The sequence below is a fragment of the Cygnus atratus genome, chromosome 7 (genome assembly GCF_013377495.2).
Source record: "Cygnus atratus isolate AKBS03 ecotype Queensland, Australia chromosome 7, CAtr_DNAZoo_HiC_assembly, whole genome shotgun sequence".
Lineage (NCBI taxonomy): Eukaryota > Metazoa > Chordata > Aves > Anseriformes > Anatidae > Cygnus > Cygnus atratus.
The window spans coordinates 8,352,671-8,368,852 of NC_066368.1; the positions used below are offsets into that span (position 1 = coordinate 8,352,671).

The following is a 16,182-nucleotide window of genomic DNA, read 5'->3' on the forward strand; positions in this document are numbered from 1 at the left end:
TTTAGTGTACTATGTGCCTGCTCACACAGGAGTCCAACAGATACACTACTCTCCAATCAGCCAGATTTCTCTTTCCGTTTTAAAGTGCATCATGCTTTGGTCACTGCATTCTGTCCCTACCTCTAGAGTATCCTGGATTTATACTTGAGAACCATTAAAGATAAATAGCTGATGGAACCTATTTTCCTACGGAGTCGTGTCTAAATTTTGATTTCTGTGTATTAATAATATACACAAATAAAGGGTATGTTCATAAAGGGTACTTTCATAGCTCAGTCTCTCCCCAAGAACACTGACACGGCTGCTCCACATAACCTACATTCTCATGACACTTATATGAAGCATATATGGTGCTAATATTAGTATGGATAGAAAAGGAGAAGAAAGAAGGAGTAAGAAGACTCAGAACCTTGTGTTCTAGATTCCTTGTCAATGAAAAGCCTAGTCCTGATTAGCTCAGCAGCTAATTTTCTTCTATTACAAGATGAACAGCAATTACTCTTATTGATAGAGTTCCTAGTAATTTAACTGTTCCCTGGACAATACCTTGAAAAAGGCCATCATGAGCTAATCACTTTTACATTATTTTAAAAACGTCATCTGGACAACTTCTGTTTAATGCATAATTTAATTTATCTCAGGCTTGGAAGTCTTATTGAAAAGTGGATTCCTACTGATCTGTGGACCTCTATGTGAGAAATAATTTAAAAAACAAAACACATATAGGCTTTACCTGCTGTTACTGAAGTAAATGTGAATACATGCTATCAAACAAATGCAACAGTACAAGCAGCACAATATTACACAATATTCAGTGGAAAAAAAATTTAGATGTCATTATCTTTGTGCAACACTGCAGGTTTTTTCCACTGGCCGACTTTCAAATAATACAAAAGAAATTATGAACTTGGAATATGAACCATGCCTACTAATTAGTAAACTGCAACCTAAAGCAACATTTGATTTCAAAGTAAAGCAATCCTGAAGTCAAAAGCTACAGAATCTAAAACGATACTGCTGGTACACATAAACATGTTGGGTCATTAAGTAAATCCTTGCCCATGATTCCACGTTTATACTGAAAATATCTAGGCAAGAATGTGTTCCTTTATTGTTTTATCAGGAAAGGATGTTTGAAATTTAGCTCAACCAGGCACCTCCTACCTCAAGAAGATTTCTCATTATGTACTGTATAGATACCTGTGTATAGGCTGGGTGAGACAAAAGTTTACAATATACACATATATGCATGCTTTTTTTAAGAAAAGTCCAGACCACAAAGCCAAGCAATGCAGCTCATAGCTGTACAGAGTCTGAGATCAGTGAAAATACATGTGGAACCCAAAGCCTGCTGCTTCTTTTTTTTTTAACCCCTCTGTTTAACCATTCTTAGTGAACACATTTCTCTTCTGATAGGACTGTAACTCTACAGTTAAAACTGTAGCTACAGCAATATCTTTCACAGCCTAATGCTAGGAGAAAAATGCCAAACCCTGGAATCATTTTTAAAGCACATGAAGCAAGCATTCTCAGCTGATAGAAGTCAGCACAAGAAATGAAATTTACATTGTCTGTTTTTATGTGGTCCCACCTCCCTCAATGCCCACGCATTTGTTTTCGAGGAATGAGGCTTAAATTCCAGCAGCAGCAGCTGCAGCTAAAGCTTGCATCAAGTAGCTTTTTTTCTGCTAAAAAGGACAGTTACCTTTAATATTGATTTAAAGAAATATTTAACAGGATTCTTCTTTGTAAGAACTCCCTAAAGCTAAAGAAAAAGGAAATAAGAGTTAAAATGAAAGCTTTACTTAAAACTTTACATTACAAATATTTCCCTCTTTTTTTCATTTATATTTAATAAAAGGTTTAAGAGTCTGAGTAGAATTGCACAGTGGGGTAAGCAGAGATTTCTGACTGAAAATCCTAGGCTCCCACTACTTAATGTTAAGTGGTGGGAGGATCACATTATTGCTTTTGATTTTCTGGGTCTGTCTGCCACATCAGTTAACATATCTGAGACACTGTCAAGGAAAATTTCCAATTTTTATGCCTTAGAGTTCTACAACAATTGTATTTCTTACAGATGCTCGACTAGGCACAGTGTGAATCTGCCTTGCCACATCTCTCAAGTGACATTCAGTTGGTACATTCTCTATCGTGATTATGCTTTAAATAATATCCAATTCTTAACAAGAAATATTTCATTTGGGACACTGACTTAAAATTAGAGCACGAAGCACACCTAGACAAACAGATCTGCTGGGTTAGTAGAAATTATGTAGAAACAGAAATAATCTTTATGCTTCTAGACAGGGATCCAAAAGGAAGAAGAAAACCTCCCAAAACCTTTTCCACTGCAAATCCTGGCTACCGGATCATACAAAGGAAAACTCCTAGACTACTGTCATCTTAAAAGCAATTGAATCCAAGTGACTTGTTCTGAGAATGATTTTTTTTTTGCTTCCTAACCAAGATAAACAGAAAAAGGTTTTTCAGACCATCAGCTGTGCTCTGAGTCTAGTCTCGCTGAAGCCAATGGAAACATGTCTACTGGGAGTCAAAGTGAGGCACATGCTGAAGCATTTGAAAACTCATACTGCATCTCTAAAACATGTTTGGGGGAGTGGAAACAAATAGAAAGACAACATCACTTATTATTCCAGAGCAGGGAAAGGCATTCTAAGCCTGAAATTTTTTTCTTTATTAAAAAAAAAATATATATATATATAGGGAGGCAATTTTTGGTCCTAGCCTCAAAAAATAATAAAAAAGAAGAAAAGCAAACCATCAACACAGAAAACTGTTCGTTGTGTCATTGCCATTATAACTTTTGATGTGTTCCACTAGGCGAACCATGGAACAAGATGCTACAGAAGAGACAGATCTATCTGCAGGGTACATCAGACTCTACTGCTGTACGTACATATTCCAGCATTCACAGCAGCACCATACTCGAACACTTTCAGGAAGTCACAATGATCTTAATTCTCTCTCAAATCTCTCCTGAGAGTAATCAGTGCAGAGAATAGCTTGAAATCCTGCTTCAACTTTACAGCAAGTTTAATATAAGGTAACATTCTAATGGTGTTAACTGTTGTTCACATTCCCTATTTCTTCCTAATTCAAGTGGTCATATTCAGTATTCAGAATCCAGAAATGAATATCTGAGAAGCAAATGGTTAAAATGGAAATATACAGAATTTTCTTCTCATTTAAAATAAAATAAAAATATATATACCAATACACTACTGATTTTAAATAATAACAGTGAGTTAAGACTGGGTAATATATTTTAAGTAAAATAATTAATCACACTTCTAGCATACAACAGGGATTGATAGCATATCATGTCTTTCTTCCCTCATGGGAAAGAAGTACATCTGCCATTCTCTATTTCATTATTCACACAGGGCTAAGAGGTTTTAATTATAAGGTTAAGCTTGAGACTCAAAATAAATGTCAGCTTCTGCTGGATTTTAGAACGATCTATTAGGCAAGATTAGCATTAACCTTACACCTTCCAAAATAAATTATAATCCACAAAACTCAGAAAAACTTGTTACTGGTGCTTACGTTCCCCCAAAAAAGCATCAAAATTAGAATGGTCACTATTCTAATACTTCATGTGTGAAAAAAAAATGAGGAACAGAATACGGACACATCATTTAATTCAAAATATACTGTTCTATTCTGATGGAGATTTCGTTTATGTTGCAAATTCCTTCCCAAATGTGTGTACATTCTTTAAATCAACTTTGAAAATTTACAGGAATTATATCATATGGTGTTTGTTGTTGTTGTTGTTGTTTTTTTAATTATATCAGCTAAAGAATTCTTCTTGAAAGTATGACTAAATTTTAGATGCAGTATTTTGGAGCCAGTGAGTTATTCACCTCTATCACAACTAAGAAACATGAATACAGGAAATAGAAACATGATTCAAAGCAGTCAAAATTATATAAACTGCCTCCGGGGTGAGTTTTAAGAATGAGTTCTCATCAACTTTATGTTCAAGGTATTGATATACCTTAGAAATTCAGTCCTCTGTAGGTGCTGGAAACGATCCCCGACACTGGCAAGATTTAACATCCCATTAACGCCACCCTTGTCAACTATTTTACCGTAGCTATAGGGTGGACTTTTGTAACAAATCTCCCAATCATCCCCCTGCTATAATGGTTTGGTCTGTTTCATAGAGTCGCTCTGGAGTCCATGAATATAATTTTATAGGAATGAAACAAAACCAGAAGATGGCAACAGGGCCACAAAGGCAATGAAGGGGCTGAGGCATCTTTCTTATTAGGAGAGCTGAGAGAGCTGGGATTCAGCCTGGAGAAGACAAGGCTCAGGGGGAGCCTAGAGAAGGCTCCAGTTGACCCTCCTTGAGCAGAGGTGTTAGATGCTTTTCCATAAATGTTACACTCTACAGATGAGTACAACAGTGTTGTAAGGCTGTTGCAACAGTGCAACTGTGCACTACTGTACATGCATGTTGCTCCTTAGGACAGAAACAGTGAAATGGGCTCAACTTCAGGACTTTTTCCACATTACTGCTAGCATCTGATGGATCTTTATTTACTCCACCATTAAACACCTTGGTGTAGAATTTCTATAACAAAAAATATGAAATTTTCTTTAAAATAAGTACGTATCAAATGATGCAGCTATTATTATAAATCAAGGTCTGAGTAAAAAAAAACCTGCAACTCCTTTCCAACTGAGATTTATATTATGCATATATGATTTTCTTTAAGCAATTATTTTAAATACTTAGCTGCCATGCTAACATTTGAAGAAATCATTAAATATTAAAAAGATACACAACCTATGAATATGCTTAAAATATACAAATTTAACCTATTTTTGTAATCTTATTTTTAAATATTAACAGAAGTCACATTAGAGGTTTAAAACCAGCAACAACAACTAAAACCACCCCAGCAATTTCTATTCCAGTTTTAGGCAAACAGCAGTTCATACTGCTGTTCTGTACAATACGGTGATTCTAATTAAACAGAAAGACTCTATGATAACAATATAATCCAGTAGCGTAAATCCATGCTGTAAAATCACAACCCTATAGAATTTATTAAATAACAAATCCACGGCACAATTGATTCTGAGTTGCTAGGTCAGCATATAAACGTTCTTGCTGATGCTGACAACTAAAGAATACCCATCACCATTTCCATGAAGTACGCATTTTAGACAATTGAATTTAAAAACATTTTTATTGCTTAGCTCCCATCTCTAACATAAAGCTGCAAGAGTGAGTTCTCTCTGAAACAGAGCTCACTACTAATGGTACTTTAACTTAATATGTTTGTTTACTTCAAAGATTATTAAACCAGTAGCTACACATGGATAAACTCCTCTAAGACACCTTGCTGATCTTGTTGTTGTTGTTGTTATTATTTTTTAAAGGAAAGCTATGATAATGCTATTAAACATTCAGGTGTACTATTTTGTTAATTTTGCTAATGTGCAAGGCATAAGGTGTATCAAAAAAGGACGTCCAGGCTTTCTCATGCAGCATGAAAGTATGAAATTGCAAGTTTAAACATATTAGATACAACATTGTCATGCTCAGTTTCACTGTAAATGTTCACTTATGTAATTCATTAGTCTACTCATATGAGAACTGCCCTTCTGAGCCAGTTTTTGTTTGTTTTTACATTACTAGCATAACAAAACTGCCCAGTCATCTATTTTTTTCTGGAAGTGTATATTCAACTAGAAGCCCCTGATACCCTGTTAGCATTCAATAATTACTTTATAAGAAATACATCCATCCAATCTTTAAGACAAACACTATAAAAGCAAACAGATGTGCTCAGTGATGCTCATGCAATCTTACTAATTGAGTAGCATTAAAATAAAGCTAAAGAACTTCACTGAAGTACTGAGCAATAAAAGTAACTGTTGAAAGAAAGCTGGTATTAGAAAGTAATGGTAAACACTCCAAAAGGTACACACAGGTCAAATGCAACTATCATTTCATAGTGGCATGATTAACCTTCAAGATAAGCCAGTCATATTAGACTAATTAGCACATATAACTAATTTTAGTCTAATTTTTTTATGGCTTATCTCGAGTTTTCTCTTTCATTGGTCTCACAGCATTTTATTTTTTATAGTCCAATAACGGCACACAAGAAACAAAAACCTTATCTATGTATATTCATGCAATACTATGATATAGTTGTTATATACTTGCCAGAAGGAAAAGATAGAAGAAATAGACATAGCTTTAAGAATTATATAGGTAGGATATGCACAAATTCTGCAACCACAAACATCACATATATAGCACACACACATCATCACCTAAAGCAAAGTCAGATATTCCCAATATTCATAAAAAAATTGATCATTGCTTTTCCGTATCAATACTCCATAAAAAAAATGTTCTGGAAAAGGCAAATATTCTCAATCACCCAGGCAGCCATTTTAGTAACATTAGCTGCTCCTCACAATATGGTAATTTTTTCAGTATGCACCAAATCTGTTTTCTCAGTTGCAGTGCATCCTATCCTATGCTCTTCTTTGATGGGCAGATACCAATGGGATATCTTTGAAAGCAGAACCCATCGGATACAGGAATGCTCATGTTCCCATTCAAAATGAGCAATTCACCCAAACCCAAATGTGATTTTAACTTCTTTTCTGCTATTTTACAGTCACTGCAAAACACAGCCAGTTTCACCTAACCATGACCTAAGCCTACCAAGATCATTTGATTACTAGTAAGATGATTATTCTTTTTGCTGAAAAAAAAATGCAGTGTCATGCAGTTAAACAATTAAAAAGCACAAGGGAAATTTCCTTAGCTTTTTGAACTGATACATACATTCTAGAATCAGCATATTTATAAATAAAATAAAAATTAAAATAAAGGATACTGTGCTAAACACTATCTGAGAAACAAGAAACAGGATGATTTTCTGTTCCAGAAACATATTATGGTTACACCAACACAGTCTTATAGAAAGCTTCTCCATGTAAAGGTTTGCATTTATTCTTAATCCATTTTTACATTTGAGCAACATAGCTCTGCAATATCTGTATTTCATTATTTCTTCTGTTTAAAGCATGTATCCTGAAAATTGAAGGTTTTTTTTTTATTATTTTTAATTTTTGTAATAAATACCTCTCAAGCAATCATACTAAACCTGTCTTTAGTCATCAGCAACTAATATTATAAAGACAGGTTGGAAAACCATAACTTGTTTTATTCAAGTAGATAATGAAAACAGAACCCAGAAGATTAATATTGAAAGACGAGATCTATTTTTCCCATTATGAACTGAACAGAATCTTAAGAATTTAATAAGAATTTTGCTGTACCTGACTCTTTCATGCCAATACCAAATAAATATATTATTGGGATGAGAGTACAGATTTTTTTATAGCGTGTTCTTGGGATCATCCAGGAATAATATCCATGGACAGTATTTCCTACTGAAGTCCATACTATAATCTTTCCATAAGAACTCAAAGCACAGTATCAGCAATTTTATTTTCTCCATGTTGATCTGTGAAGAATATGAACTTTTACACTTTGAATAAGTAAACTCAAAAATTCTACATGAAAACATTATTAAACATACTTTATTTGGAGAAGCTTAACATGTCCTATATATCACTTTCCTTTTCATTCTTGCCACTTACTCATTTCATTTTTAAATAAAATATGATGTTATTATAAATAGCTTTCACATTGAATTTTACAGTGGATTCAGCTGTGAGTTTTGTTAGTTCAGGCCAAAAATTAAACTCTGTATCTCATGTGTAGTACCAGTTCTTCAAGCAAGCAAACATTTAGAGAGATGTTTCTTTCAAACACCTGTAAGATTAAAAATGTTATTCCTTAAATTACTTTTGTTTTCTTGTTTGTGAAGAGTCTTTTCACAGGAAAACAAAAGATAAAGTTAGAATTGCAGAAAAATAAGAAATTTCAGGTGTGGCAGACAAACTTTTATTTAGCAAAAACTAAAACACCAGAGCTTTATTTGATTTTGATGTTGTTGTTGTTTTGTTAAGGAAAAACACAAACTTTTTTAAAGGAAAAACACAAACTAATCAGTTTGGATGCCTTCATTGTTGCATGTCCTCTCTGAGATGTGTTTAAGCAGACTTTTTCAGACATGAAAGGCATAGTATATTTTATTTTTAAATTTTCTTGAAAAAGACAGCTGCCTCTCTATTGCCAATTTTGAAAATTTGATGAAAGGAAGTTTTTGGCTAAAAGACTGCTATTTGTTCCCTCTATCTAAAGAGAGTACATAACTTCCTAAATTATAACAGGAAAAAAAAAATCAAAGATTATTATAAGGCAGTATGAAAAGCAAAACAATTTAAACCACTCAGTAACTATTCATAGTGGCTTTAAATGTCAAAAAATTATTCCAATCCAAAGAGAAAAACAACTAAAATCAACAACTGGTGATTGCAACTATTTGTGTGTATTTGGTCATTCAGGATAAAAGCCCAAGGAAGAGAAATGTCTTGCACAATTTATCAGACAAAAACGGCACAAAATGTAAAGAAGTCAGCAAATCATTTCTCTGTATTAGCCATCAGGAGGTACAAAACACTACTGATTTTTAATGCATTCAACTGTGGGTGAAGTTTTTTCCTCACTTAAATAACTAATGTGGTTCTTCCATTGTAATGTATTGCATTTACCACTCAGAAAATGAAGGCAGAATCAACTGCAATCAAACAGAAATGCCATTTCAAAAGTTTCTTTTTTTTTTGTTTTTTTTTTTTTTTTTAAGAGAATCCTCATTCTAACAGTTGGAAAATTATTTGTGTGATGCCTGAAAAACTATTTTCTCAACAGCCTGTAGGAGGTTTAGGAGGTTTCCAAGAGTCTTATGGACAGGGATGACCATTTCAGTGCAAAATGACAATTTCTTTACTCTTCTTTCATGTTGCTGGTGGCGTGTTCACATGTAAGGATTCAAATCAGTAACTCTGTGGCTTTCTGTTAACACCAGGAGTGTCTGTCATACCTCTGACTGATGTACAAGCTCTGATCTAATTTTAACTGATACGCATATAACCAGATAATAAATAAATAGATAAGAAAATAAATTATTTTATGCTGTAAAATTGCAGTATGGAAAACACCATGCTGCATGTCACCTGTCAGGTTCACCAGCTGTCAAGGGACATATTTGAAGGATTTTCCTGCAGAAGGATTACAAAGAGATGCTGGAAATTCTGACTGACTGCAAATCAGTTAGATCTGCAGTCTCTGCATTTAGAACTATGAGAATAACACAGAAGCTGTGAGTGGTTAGGTAACAAGAGAGAGCATGACCTTCTCAGCACCTAGAAAAATCTAGAATGGTAGATTGAGAAGCGACAAACAAAATGCCTGCTTTTTCTTATTTCTTTATTTCTATTACATTTAGGACAAGACTCTGGGTGTAATCAAATGTTTATTTGAGTATAAAGTAAAGGCAATTCAAAAATGTCATCTTAAACTTAGAACTGTCAACGCTTAATCAGACGCTAGCATCTTTTTAGCCTACACATAGTACCTATGTGAACTGTTGAAATTTCTTTCAACACAAGGTAAACATGTCTTTTTAAGTGACACACATTTATTTTATTCTGAAATACACAAAAGAGGCAGGACCTAACAAACAAAATCATTACGTTTCTGGACAGCTGAAAATTGCCTAGCTCCACTGTGAACATCTTTTGGAAGCCAATGACTTTACACTTTTCACATACTGATACACAGCTAAGAGAGCACATACAATATACAATTCATGAATACTCCTTATCCCTGAAAAAAAATTCGTACCACGTAAAACTGAAAAATACAAAAATAAGAATGCACAGCAACTCATTCATCAATCCCAGAAAAGAGGCTACACAATAGCACGCAGGACTTTATCACCAATGAAAGTAGTAGGATTTCATCAATGAAAGCAATAGAATTACTGCCAGTATTTGAGAAACAATCAGATTTACACAGAGATAAAGTAATGTAATATAAATCGAATTGCTGTAACTCTGTAATACCTATAAAAGTAGTAAGTCTTCATTAATTAGCTCTTGATTTCTCATGCTAAATTAATGAATAGGAACAAAATGTCTGCTACTTAAACAGATTCAGATAGCATAAGTTATTGCTACACTTTTTACGACTATTTAAGATACTTAAGATATGGGTGATGCTTAGCTGCTGGCCAGGGTCAACCCACTACACTGTCAGCTAGCAGTTCTGTGCGAGCACACACTTTTCCAACAGCAATCATAAGCTGTTCCTAAAACCACAACACTCCATTGAACACACACATCCTGATCTAGTAAGGAAAATCAAATTTAAAGAGTTGAGCATTAGCTAAAAACAAACAAAAAGTGTGATTTCAGTGTTTGATAGAAGGTTTAGAGAGAGAAGGCATTTTCCTTGAAGCATAACTCCAAGTCCTTAAACCTAGGATTATTTTGAGCATAAGTAGGTTATAGAATACAAATGTGTTCTATATGTATTCTAATGTATTCTATCTATAGAATACAAATGTATTCTATAAAAAGCTTCCTATTTTTAGCTGAATTTTTGCTTTTAATTTACCATTAATTATGCTAGAAATCATACTTTATAATACAGTTCTAAACTACAACAAAGCAAAAAGAAAATGATAAGTATATGCAATGAATAACAGCATTTTGAAAAGTTTGCTTAGCACGTTTTGCTGCACAGCCAAAGAAAACTGGAAAATAAAATTATTAAAGGGGTTTATTTCTTAATTCCTCAACTAACTTTTTGTTATGGCAACCTGATTTTCTTCTGCTTTAGTAGTGCAGGACTTATTTGGAATATTTTTTGATTGGAGTTAATTCAATTTAAATTCATAGATAAAACAAAGTACAGGCATCTTATTCACTCAGCATTCAGATTGTCTTGAATAATACTGATCAATAAACAGTATTCACTACAGGAACAAAACAAATTTTCAAATCACCTTTTGGGGAAAATGCCTTTAAAAAAAATAAAAAGTACTTTTTCTCTCTACAAAAAGCAAAATATTGAGCTTCTTTTGAATGCTTTATTATGCTATGATCTATTTTTATTATCTTTCATAAGTATTAAGCCTTTTACCTACTACTAAAAGCAAATTACAGTGGTTAAGTTAATACTGTGTTTATTCCGTAAGAGGATATTTTGTAAAATAGGTAATTGGCATCGTGTTATCTCCACTCAAAACTTCTAAAAAAATAAAATTAAAACCACCACTAGAGTAAAATGGTATTTCTTGACAGCCCTCTTTTTTGTCCAAACCTTCATTTATTTTGCCTAAATCAGACAAACAAGAACATGATTTCTGTTGGAATTTAGCAGCATGTGTGAGCTTTTCTTTTTCTGAATAATTTTAATTTCCAGCTCATCACAGTGATTTTTCTGTGAACTTGTGACCCACTGCTTCTTAGAAATCAAGGTACAAAACAAACAGTGGAACTGGGTATTTTTTAAAACTTGGTCCATATTCCAGGGCTGAACTCAGTCTGGCTCACTACATTATCAATTATGCTATACTCTTTTATCGCTGATTCCCAACATTTGTACATTTTTTTTTATATAAAGTGACTTAATTTACATAGGCATCTGAATCATAAGCCTCCAATCAACTGAATATCTGTTATTTATATGAATAACCACAAAGAGCCTACACTCAAAGATGTTATTAATTTTTGACTACACAGACCCAGTCACTATGAAAAGAAGACTTCAAGAGCATAATATTTTACCCAATACAAAGTTTATTCTACAATTTGAACCATCTAATGCCAAAAGCCATGATCTTTAAAGCATCAGTGAATTCCATAAATGTAGTTGTCTATACACTAGACATTAAAATGGCAAAATAGAAAAAAAAAGTATAAAAATTCTGTATTCCAGGTTGCCATGCCACTAGTTCAAAACACATCAAAATCTCCCATCAAAATATGTTCACTTCTAATTTTACTTCAGGAAGATACTGAGGAAAATGCTCTTTTTATGGCTAGTCAATGATATTGTGTTCATTTATGCTTTCTATATTTGTTTTTACTATACATAAAAGTTAAGAGCATTTTGTCCTCATTCTTAGTCCTGTCTTACATATGACTCAAGTTCCCTGAATGTAAGAGTTTGGACCAGAAGTTTTTTGAAAACAAGATTCCACGGTAAAAGATAAAAGACCACATTTATAGCTTTCTTCAACAGTAGTAGAATTCACAAGCTTGCCTATTTTTTGATATTAAGTTAAACACTGAATATCCCTTCCACAGTTCTAATAAAAACTAATAGACCAAACTCTACATACTGATGGATTTTCCTTCCCTGCCCCCCAGTAGTTTTACAATGGTGCAGGTGCTGACCTTTATGGACAATACTGGACAAAAGTATCTAAACTCTAGGCATTGTGGCACAGGCAGAGTCACTACGGAACAGGAACAAACATTTTGAAGAGAAAATAACAACAACGAATCTTATACTACTTCTGTATGGTATTTATTTTCCTCTCAGGCCTGTGCTATGTTCTAGATATGTTCGTGAACTCAAACACCTACTACTAAAATTTGCTACCAATATCACAACCAGCTGAAAAGCATCGTTGACATCAGTGATAGAAAACAGCTTAAACTCAATCACAAACTACAAGGCCCCTACTCATACTGACTAGACTTGTGCAGCCGAACACATCACACCTTCCTTATTTGAAAATTTAGATAAAAGAGAGAAACCACTATAAAAATTGACATGTTTTTTTTGGTTGGTTGGTTGGTTTGGTTTGTTTTTTTTAGGTCCCTTAGCAATAATCTACATGCCATCTATAACAAAACTCCAGCTTGATTTTAATTTACCTGACTACAATAAGCACTTCTATGTGATTGCCAGGCTCAATGGGAGGAAACATTGATGATTGTTTGAGAGCCAGAACTGAGATGTTCTATTCAAAATTCATACTTTCTTCATATAGTCATTTTATATAGAAATTCATTTTCTTATATTAATTTGAACTAGAAACATCTGTCTTTTGTTTCTAAATAATACCTGATATATGAGGAAAACAGTAGGTCATTGCTCTTTGAATTAACAGCTAAGAACAGCAGCTTTTGTGTTATTAAAACCAGCTACAGGTTAAATGAAAAAAGCATGCTTCCAGACATGTTGCCATTTTGTGGTCACAGCAGAAGTAAAGGTTAACACAAATAAAATAAACAAGGATATGTGCATACTAGTTAAACTAGCTCTATTTTAATAATTTTATTCCAACTACAGGCATCTAATTTTGTAGAGATTGTATGAAATGATCGATTCATTCTCTTTCTTTAAAATGTAGTTTCATTGAGTTTGTGTATCTTTGGTTATCTCAGTTTATTATAATTCCTACATATTTTCATCAAAATGCCAGTCTATATAACGGTTTTGTTGAGAACCACTGTTAACAGATGTGGGGAGTTATACCAGTGACAGATATCAGAGGCTGAGAAGGTTTCAAGGGCAGATTACAAAATGAGATTTCAGTTGTAAGGCATCAGGCTTGCAGCTTTGGGAGTGGAATTCACTCCCGAGTTTGACCCCTAAATTCCCCAAAGGGCACACAGTTTAGCCTGCTAAACACAATGTTCCCAATGTGCTGGTACTCACAGCTTTACTCCTACTTCAAAAGCAACAGCAATAGTAGTGCAATTATGGGAAAACTGAACATTGTTTGGGATGTTATCACTTTATGAAAAAATGGCAATACAGCAAAGAGCTTAAGTTATCTTATTATTAAATGTATTATATATTCACAGTGTGTGTCATATGTTACTGTAAAGAATTCTCTCCTGGTGTCTCATACATTTAAAGAATAATTTGAAAAATACCTTGCATAAAGAAAATGACAAGATGATAAGCAGCTAGAATATTTTTTTTAACATTGTCAACTAAGTAGATGATTAATAAGTTTGAAAATAATGCTAAAAATTTTTGCCAAGACAACACAAATTTGTTCCAAGCAATCTCCCATATTGTTTTCTCCTGTTACTTTATACTGCAGTTGGTAGTACGCATCTTACTCGATTTTTTTCTAAAATTTATATAAAACTGTTGCACATTTCCGAGATATAGAATATAACAGAACCAGAGCCTGAAGAAAATACAACACTGAGACAAATCACTAAAAGCAAGACAGCATCTGTTCCCATCTACATTTAGAGATGTTTTATTTTCAAAATCCATCAATATTTAACAATTAATTTTGTATTGCTGAATTTCAATATTCATGCTTCCAAAATTGTACCTCAAATGGGACATGAGGAGAATTTTTAAAAAAATGTTCTAGACTTCCTAGAAATATAAACAAAAAAGGTTTAAGAGAGAACTGGAATAGTTGAGGGGAAAAATGTTTTTAAAGGACTTAAAGATTTCTTATGCATCTCCTCCTCACTCCTTTAAGACCATCAGAAATGCAAGGAGTAACAAAGACTACTCCACCCTATAAAATTTTCTTTCAAGCTTGTCTTGAAAACCTTCTAAATCTATAGTTTAGATAGTCAAAGCAGGGAAGTCCAATTTTACCTATAAGTACAACAGCAGAATTTACTGAATACATAAGTATTTTTGTCAGACCACCAGGAAGAAAAATATTTTGACATATACAAGTATGTTGTGAAAGTTTTTTAGTTTTTCTCCCAGCATACACCACTTCATCTTTGAACTACAGAGTACAACCTCTTCTCTCAGCCTCAACTGCTCCCCAATTCATAACGAAGTCACACCCTTGTAACTGTAGCAGCTTATTATATGAAGAATATTGTAATATCACAATGTTCTTTAAGAGTTATAGTCATTATCTTGTCATTGCTTTTAAGTTTTCAATCTGGATCGTCAAAGAAATATCTTAGTAGCTTTGAGGGAAAAATGCACCACATGCTCAGGAAGTCTGTCTCAACCCTTCTTTGTGGAAGGATGAGGCTTAGAAAAAGAAATGTTGGAAAGGTCCAACCAGAAACTTAGCAGGCAGCAGCAGTGAAAAGTGGCAGAATAAGAGAGTATGAAGAGACGATTGGTTCCAAAATCCTCAAATTCAAGTAAAACTGATTTGACCGCTCCCTATGGACCATTGATATTTTTTCTGCAGAAATCCCAGGCTTGCAATTTAGGCACCACTATCACAGAGACAAAAGTCATGGTACTGAAGAACATCTAAGTTCATAATGACAGCATTCATCAAAATGGTTTAAAGATTTAAACAGTTTTATGGGCTCTATACTTCAAAATATAATGCTGATAAATAATACCAATGCAGCTAAAGACTCAAAATAATTATCACCTTTATTTTTAAAGCTTTCTTTAGTCTAAGTAGCTCCTGTTAAAATCTTGTCTACCAATAAAAATATGAACTCTTACCTAGGGCTGAAAAAACAAGTTGTAAAATTTATGATTTTACTGGTCTTATAAATTGATTTTAGCCATTATTGCACTACACATAATTCAGTAAAGGTGATGGAATGCTTATTTGGTTAGATAGCTAATGTATCCCTGAAGAATAAAAGCTATAGTAATAAGTCATTTTGCCATAAAGGTACTATAGACAGCAAAAGAACATTTTGTCAACTTCAGGAAATAAGAGAACTATTAAGAATTATTTAAAGCTTCATAAAGCACCAGCAAAATGTGCAACTGCCAATAGGGATAGACATTAATCTTTCCATACCCTTGAACACACTTTTAACATACTGTGCTTGAGTTTACCAGATGTGCAGCTTCATGCGTTGACTACTGCATGTTAAAGTGCTGAGGAACAAGCGAACCCTTTAAATAAATAAATATTCCTTAAGAAGTAAAGGTCCAGTTAAATAAACGTCAATATCAGAGAAGAAAAAGTCACAGGAGAAAACTGTCTAGCTACCTACTAGATTAAATCTCAACTACCTTATTAGGTTTTCATATTAAAAATATTCCCACACCCCCATTTAGCTATTAGTGAAGGAGTTACTGTCAACTTTAAAATCAACCATGCAAGTAAAAAAGCAGCCCAACAGCAATATACAAAAATCAATTACTGGATTTCATTCTTTCACTTCAAGGAGAATCCTCCAATGTTGTGATTTTAAAACCAAATAGATTTAAAAGGTTAGAATAACATACAATCCCCAGTATAACAGGCTGTTTAAACTGTGCACGAATAAGAC

General features: G+C 33.5%; 1 protein-coding gene across 4 annotated transcripts in view; it reads right to left on the reverse strand.

The window, feature by feature from the left end:
- ATRNL1 (attractin like 1) overlaps positions 1-16,182 on the reverse strand; it is a 492,744-nt gene that overhangs the window by 340,007 nt on the left and 136,555 nt on the right. The window lies entirely within an intron of this gene.